General features: G+C 53.6%; 1 non-coding gene across 1 annotated transcript; it reads right to left on the bottom strand.

Moving 5' to 3' along the window:
- Positions 1-6,091: 6,091 nt before the first annotated feature.
- TRNAN-GUU (transfer RNA asparagine (anticodon GUU)) lies at positions 6,092-6,165 on the bottom strand. The gene has a single exon. It is a non-coding gene; the product is annotated as a tRNA-Asn (tRNA).
- Between the last annotated feature and the right edge of the window lie 215 nt (positions 6,166-6,380).

Below are 6,380 nucleotides of genomic sequence, written 5' to 3'. Positions count from 1 at the left end.
CTTACAATTTTTTCCACTACAAGAAAACTTTCCAAAGCTGGGTAATAGGCCCCAGAAGGATCCTTCAGTGCTAATGCAAACTGGAAACTAAAAAACTGTCCAGCGGGCAATCTGTATGAGTCTCTTACATCCTGAAAATGGGGCTATTCATTTGCTAATAATAAATCTCTCCTGCAGCTAATCTTATCTTCTTTCCACAAGTAGCTCCTAATTATTACCGTTCCAACTGGTGTATCTGTGATTTTAAAGCATGTGACAGCAGTAAAAAGCAAGTGCTGATTCTAACGATTATAAAAAGGAAATAGTGAGGCTGGGCATGCAGAAGATCCTCATTTTTTAAGCGATGAACACAGGCAGGTAGCGGAGCAAGTTCCAAGTGAGGGAGCTGCTCAGAGGGAGAAGCAGAGGCCGCTCACTGCTGCACTCCCACTGCCAGGGGCTGTGCAATCCTCATCCCCTGCGTGCTCAGCTCAGTGTGTCACATTTCCTTGCTGCTCGGAGCACCTAACTCTGTGGTTCCATGAGGCCCAGCAGTACATGAGCATTGGACAGCCTCCACCCCAGCACCAGGAAGCAGAGGGGCCAATCAGCAAAGACAAGCTGTGAGTTTCAGAATGTTTCATTCATCCAGGAAAAAAACAACGTTGGATAGATGATGTCCCCAAATAACAGCAAAGGTCTGAATTTTTACCAGCTACCCCTGTAAGCACCCATTCTCATCCAAGTGGGAGAACAAGAGGTAGCTGAAGAAGTGATCTGAGCACCAGGAGAGAATCAGAAATGTTTGCAAGAAATCCATAATAAGGAGTCCAAAATTTGTCTCTGCCACGTTACTGCATCACCTCACAGTCACCTTCTAAGCTGTACAACTGATCTAAGCACACTGATTCCTAATTAGGTATTTTTACTAACAGCACTCAGCTTGTTCAAGCACTGCTCCCACACACACCTAATAGTTGTTAGCAGAAAAAAAAGTGATCGGAGCACCCTGTCTGTTCCCAGTGAGCACAGACTCACTGATCCCTTTGGCCTCACTGATGTGGAAGCTGCCAGATTTCCTGTGCCCTGCTGGAAGGTGTGGATGGGCACAGCCCCACAGCCTTCTTTGTCCATCTGCCTATGCATGTCAGTGTGCAGCTGAGCTCTCAAGATTTAGCAGAGCTCCTGATGCTGATCAATGAATGTCGCAGTGAGCAGAGATAAGTGCCTGACTTTGTCTTATGTAGCAGTGTTTTAGGCACATGAGAGCAAATAGACCATATGAATAAAAACTTATTATTTACAGAAGATAATATTGTATTTTTTGTTTTCTTCAGTCCTCATTAAAAAGTCATTTTTCACTTATGTGTTCTGATCACATTTCTTTGCCTTTCACATCTGATAACAAAATGGAGAGGTGTATGTATCTCCTCAGCCCCTTCTTGGCACTCTGTACCCTCCTTGGCATCCCACGTACCTTTCCCACATCGGACTTTCATGACAGGTTCATGCAGCTCTTTAACCTTTCCACTCATTTGATGCCCTCCCTCTGTTCCTACAGCATTCCCCATGTTCCCAATATTACTCAGTGCAGCCGAGAGCCTCCTGTTCTTGGATAGCAGAAACAAGTTGAGCTAACAGAATGCTGATTTCATCTTTAGGATGAGATGTCCTTCCAGAACTCAGCAGCTCTGTCACCATCTGGGCTCTTCCTTTTTTCTTACAGAAACAGAAGATTGCAGTTCTGCCCCGATGCAGGTTATCACTCAGACTGCAGCAGTTCTGCTCGCTGCTTTTCATACCACGGTCCCTTTCAGATTCCCATGTGCTCAATTCTGGAAAAGAGCTGTAAGCTGCATGGCTTCATAGTGCCTTTTGATCCAGCAGTCTCAAGGAACACTGCTCAAACATCAGGATGCCTATGGAACAGATGCTAAATATATTTTAAGCCATCAATCCGCAAGAGAAAATATGGCATGGAGAAATAAAAGCAAAAGTGTTCAGATACAGAAAGTAAATCTGCATTCAGGGACTGAAATTACCAGGAACTGTGTATGCAGCCATTTAACATTGCCTTGAAAACTTAGAAACTTCAAGAAGAACAATACAGATCTTAACAGGAGACTTACTCTTAGCACCCAGGAAAAGAGATTTTGCTTAAATTGACATTAAGGAAGCCTGTAAGTCAATAAAATCAGGCAGTTCTGCCTTGTAGCCCTGTTCTTTAATCTTCAGATTAAAGATGCTGCCCTGCCATCTCTGCCTTATTTTTATTAGTTCTCTTTGGCTTTTTCTCACCGAGCTGTTTCTGCCGAGCTTATCTGCAGGAGGAGCCGGTCCAAAGTAAGCAAACAGCAAAAAGGACCTAACTAAATAAATAACGCCTCGAAGACGCCTCCCCGAGCCCTGTGCCTGACCCGCTGCCTTGCCGCCCTCCGGCACTCGCTGCTCACACTCGTGCCTTCAGACAATGGTGTTTTAAGTTTAGAGAGGCCTAATCAGCATGAAAGGGCCCCAAAATTGGGACGAGAAAGAAAAAGAAAAAGAAAAAGAAAAAGAAAAAGAAAAAGAAAAAGAAAAAGAAAAAGAAAAAGAAAAAGAAAAAGAAAAAGAAAGAAAGAAAGAAAGAAAGAAAGAAAGAAAGAAAGAAAGAAAGAAAGAAAGAAAGAAAGAAAGAAAGAAAGAAAGAAAGAAAGAAAGAAAGAAAGAAAGAAAGAAAGAAGGAAAGAAAGAAAGAAAGGAAGAAAGAAAGAAGAAAGAAAGAAAGAAAGAAAGAAAGAAAGAGAGAGAAAGAGAGAAAGAGAGAAAGAAAGAAAGAAAAGGAACACAATTTGGGAGTTTTATGAAAACAAAAAGCATCTGAAAACACGTTGTATTTGTTTTCACCATCAGTCTGGGGAGGAAAAAAAAAAAAGAGAGAGAAAAGACAGCTGTTAATCCATTTTAGTAAAAGAGGGAAAAAATCCCGGGAATTTGTAAGGCTAATTTCAGCCTAGAGTGATTTTTACGGGCAAACAATGGATCCTTAGGATAACTGGCTCGTATCACGAATACAGAACTAACCGTCCACCCCGGCCTGACCCGACCCCCGGGCACCCGGCACCAAAACTCCCTTCGCCTTCGGCGCCTCTCGCGGCGCTCGGGGCGATTCGGCACGGAGCTTCAGCCGCCCCTGGGCGGGTCGGAGCCGAGCGCCCGTCGGTGCTGCGGGAGCCCCGACGGTGATCCTACGGCATCACATGTGACTTCTATCGATGCGAAGAGATCGATACAAACCGCGCGTTACAAAAGAACCGTCGCTCAGAGGAGTGCGGGATTTCCAGAGCACGGCGTTCCCCGATGATTATTTATTGCCACTGTAGGCGGCTGAAAGGCTGCGGCGTCCGCTCAGCCCGCCCGCTCCGTGCCCGGAGTTCGACTGCCGTTGGTCGCGGGAGGCTCCGGCAATGTTAACTGCGCTGCTTCTCTCCAACATCCATTTTGTTCCAAAGAAACACTTGCCAGAGATTAAAATATTCAAGATGGCTGTTTTCTGCACCCTTTCTGGGAGCTCTACAGTTTTCTTGTTGAGATATTCTAGCGCCCCGTCTTTATTAACAGGAGGAGTGTTTTATTCCACATCTTAACGGCCCCTACGAGTCATTAAATATCGGCCACCGGCTCAAAGGGCTTTCCTTAAAAACCTCCGTATTTTCAGTTTGGACCTCGACGCAATCCTCGGACGCCGCTTTCAGTTGGGTGTCTCGCGCAGCTGCCAAGGCGGGGATGCGCCGCAGCCGCCGGCTCGGCACGGCTCGGCTTGGCACGGAGCAACACGGCTGAGCACGGCACGGCTCACACCGACGAGGCACGGAACTGCACGGCTCGGCTCGGCTCGACACCGCACGACACGGCTGCTCCGCCGCCCCGCACAACGCTCGCCCCGGGGGAGCTGCGGCCCCGCGGGGCCGGCGGTGCTCCGGCGCAGGCAGCCGCGCTCCCCTCCGGGGCTGCTACTGAGCAGCTGCGGGGCGGGCGGCCAATGGCAGCGCCGCGAGGCGGGGGCGGCCCGGCGGGGGCCGCTCGCTGGAGGCTGCGGGAAGTCCCGGGAGGGGCTCTCTCCCCGCCGGGTTTTCCACGGGGGGGGGGAAGAGGCCTTTCGTGTCCGTGTCCCCTCGGTTGCCGCGCCCCGCGGGAACGCCGTCCGCAGAGCCGTGCGGGTCTCGCCGCGGGGTGCCAGTGCCCGTCGGGCCCGTGTTCTGCTCTGAGCCGCACCGCTCCGGTACCTTTCGAGCCTTTCACCGCTTAGAAATGTGCGCTGGGAACGGCTGGGTTGGGGCAGAAAAACGCTAACGCTGGAATCCGCTTCGGGATTTGTTAGGAAGGAGTTCGGACGGTGCCACGTCTTTTTGCTAAAAGTATCGAATGGTGAGGCTGCTGTTGGTCTTGGAACTGCGTGTATCCTGCACTGAATTCAAGTCCCTGGATTAAAGGCAGAGCGAGGTGGACGATGTGTATACCGCACGGCAGTTGGAAGCTCTCTGCACAGCCGATAACTCAAAGCTTCGCTCACTTCTATTTTTACTCTTTTTTTTTTTTTTCACCTTCGCACAAAGCTCCGTTCCCCGTCTTCTCCCGAAATGTACCACGTTTCCCGTTCCCCACAGCTCTGTACATCAGCGAGCAGACGGGACGGGCGCTGCCTACCTGCCCACGGGAACGTCCCCGCACGGTCCCGATCCCCTGGCACCGAGCGCCGCACTCGCGCCCCGTTTCCGGCCGCTACCCCACGCGGGGTGCGCAGCTCCAGGCGCTGCGTGGCTGCTGCGGAGATCGCGCCCATCACGTCATCATCCACGGAGAGAATCGCCCCTCCCGGCCGACGGGCAATGGTCCCGGACGAGGGGCGGGAGCTGCCGCTGTCGGGGCTGTTGTACGGGGGCAAGAGCCGCTGGCACCTTTGCGGGTGACGGACTGCTGCGGGTCCGGCGATCATTTTGAAAAGACCCTTCGGCACCCCCAAAGAACCGTCCCTTCCCCGCAGCTCGGCTGCATCGCCTCGGTACCTGCAGGCACTCCCGGGCGGGGCTGCGCTCACAGCGGCGGTGAGATGCGACGTCACGGGGCGAAGAGGTTTTTGTAACGTGAGTTCTGTTCTCCGTGAGCTGCGAGTACATCCCAGTGGACTTCGCACGAGTCACTTCGGGAGGCAGCCGCGCCTCACACGGCCGAAGCGCTCATTTCGATCCGGTCACGGGCTCAGATACGGCGGAGGTGCTAACTCCCAACTGACACGTTTGAGCGAAGCTCCGGACGGAATTACTTTTCACTTTCATTTATGCAGAACGGCTCCGTGCGGGCACAGCGAGCAGTGGGAGCTGCTGTGGCACCGGATTAGGAGCGACGCGGGGCCGCGTAGCTGCCGGCTGTGTGCTGCGAAGCTCCCAGGCGCCGTTCCTCCCCGATGAATTTAGCACCGCTTGTGAAGGCTGCAAAGCTTCGTCCGCCAGGAAGAGAAAAAATAAAAGTCGTTTGTGCATTTTGACTTTTATTGCAGTGAACGCTGCCGACAGCAACGAGAGCCGGGTGCAGCAGCACTCAGGAACGCACGGCTCTGCCTCCCGCACCTCGGCTCCGACCCACGTTAGCAGCTCGAGTGCCGGAGCTCCGTAAGCGCAGTGCCTCCCGCAGCACGTCCACCCCGCACCGCGTCACCGCTCATCACCGTTCTGCACCTCGGGTGGGAGATCCTCCTTCGCACTTTCCGCTACGGGAGGAAAGAACGAATAAAAAGAGCCGGCACAGAGCCGGGGTCGGCACAGCCGCACTGCGGTCGGCCCGAACGATGGCTGCGCGGACCGGGGCTCGGTCGGGCCGCCCCTCCCGCGGCGGGACGCGGACACGAGGCGGGAGGTGCCGGCGGGGCCACCGCCAGTCCCCGGCACCGCTCGGCTCCGGGCTCGGCTGCCGCTGCGGCTGCGCCCAGCGCCGCTCCCCGCCGGGGGCCCCCCTGCTCAGAAACACGCGGCGCCTGTACAGCCGCCAGCGCTAATCTCACATCCTCCCGACGCGCGCACACAGTCAAAAACGACGGCTGGCGGAGGGGGGGGCGTAGAGCCAAAAGTGCGGCGGTCGTCCCTGGGTGGGCTCGAACCACCAACCTTTCGGTTAACAGCCGAACGCGCTAACCGATTGCGCCACAGAGACTGCCCCGGCTCTGCCTCTTTGCGGCACGGGTGATGCCCGCGCTGCCCAGCACTGCGCCCGCGCCGCTTTGCCTGGCTGAGTGAAACGAAACAAAACCCGGCTCCCCAGCGCTACGTCCTGAGCGGCCTTAAAGAGAGCCGAGTGAACAGTGACAACAGCGGGTTACCTTATCTTAGGCAGTCCGAAATGCTGATCCCTCATAGTGGGCTTTAACC

Source organism: Lagopus muta, chromosome 7 (genome assembly GCF_023343835.1).
Source record: "Lagopus muta isolate bLagMut1 chromosome 7, bLagMut1 primary, whole genome shotgun sequence".
NCBI lineage: Eukaryota > Metazoa > Chordata > Aves > Galliformes > Phasianidae > Lagopus > Lagopus muta.
Note: the sequence above shows the minus strand (reverse complement) of the source record. Positions and strands in the feature narration are given on the sequence as shown.